Genomic DNA, 1073 nt, shown 5'->3' with positions numbered 1-1073 from the left:
CAGCAGCATAAGCCATGGTATTATACTTCCTGAGCCCTGATATCATGTATTTGTTCTGTGTCACATCAGTGCATTTGTCTCGAATTGTCAGAAAACATAGTTATATTCAAAGAACATAATAAATCTATCAGACACTTTCTTATTATGTTTTGCGTTTTGATTTAGGATTAAATAGGGAAAAAGACAACAAAAGCACTTACAACAATGTAATTCTAAAAGGAAGGCCTGCGCTCTGGGGAGAGACGTTGGCATGAGGAGCATCTGGAGTAAGACCTGGGCACCCCACGAAGCTCCCTGATAGGGCAGAGGGACCTTCATGAGCATATGACGTCTCAGGCAGGGCATGTTGGGTACAGGCAGAGGCAGACTCAGCCTAGCAAACTTTAAGCATGGTGGCCTTTCTCTTGCTTCACCCTTTCCAAACTTCCCTTGGCTCTCCTCCAGGGATACTGGGGGGAATCTGCTGCTCTGTCTCTGGGCCCTAGCCCAGGAGTCACTGGTGCTTCTCAGTCCTCAGGCTATGGATGTGTCCGGAAGACTGTCTGCTCTGAGTCTAGACACTTCTAGTGGTGAGGGTCAACCTTATAAAACTTAGAGACCTTTGACTTCATGAAGAAGGATTAGAACAAAAACACTGTTCTGCTACGTGCTGGGAGGCCCCTAGCGCCGAGGGTGCACAGCTAATTGCAGCTGATCCTCGTACATACATCTCCCACTACCAGCAGAGGGGCCTGAGGAGGTGAGCCAGGAACAGCGACTGAAGTGAGCAGGATCTCAGGCTTCAAACACTGACTGAAAGAAATGACAGATTCTGGCACAGGTGTGGCATTACTCACAACAAATGGCCTTGTTGAAAGAAATTTTCTGTGTCATAAAAACGAATTGAAGTATTTCTGATAAATTATTTTTAGAGGACTGTCAGGGTCCCTTCATGGACACTATTTACAAGGCCTGGAACTGGTTGGTCTCAGACCCAGTCTATCTAGCTGTGTTCCAGCCAGGAGCATTATGCTGTTATCTCACTCAGGAACAATTGCTCTTAGGTGCCTTAGGGCTATTTATTTTAGCTGATG

The sequence above is a fragment of the Otolemur garnettii genome, unplaced genomic scaffold (genome assembly GCF_000181295.1).
Source record: "Otolemur garnettii isolate 467f Iridium unplaced genomic scaffold, OtoGar3 scaffold00111, whole genome shotgun sequence".
In the NCBI taxonomy this organism is placed as follows: Eukaryota; Metazoa; Chordata; class Mammalia; order Primates; family Galagidae; genus Otolemur; species Otolemur garnettii.
The sequence above is the reverse complement of the archived record's forward strand: the minus strand, read 5'-3'. Positions refer to the sequence as shown.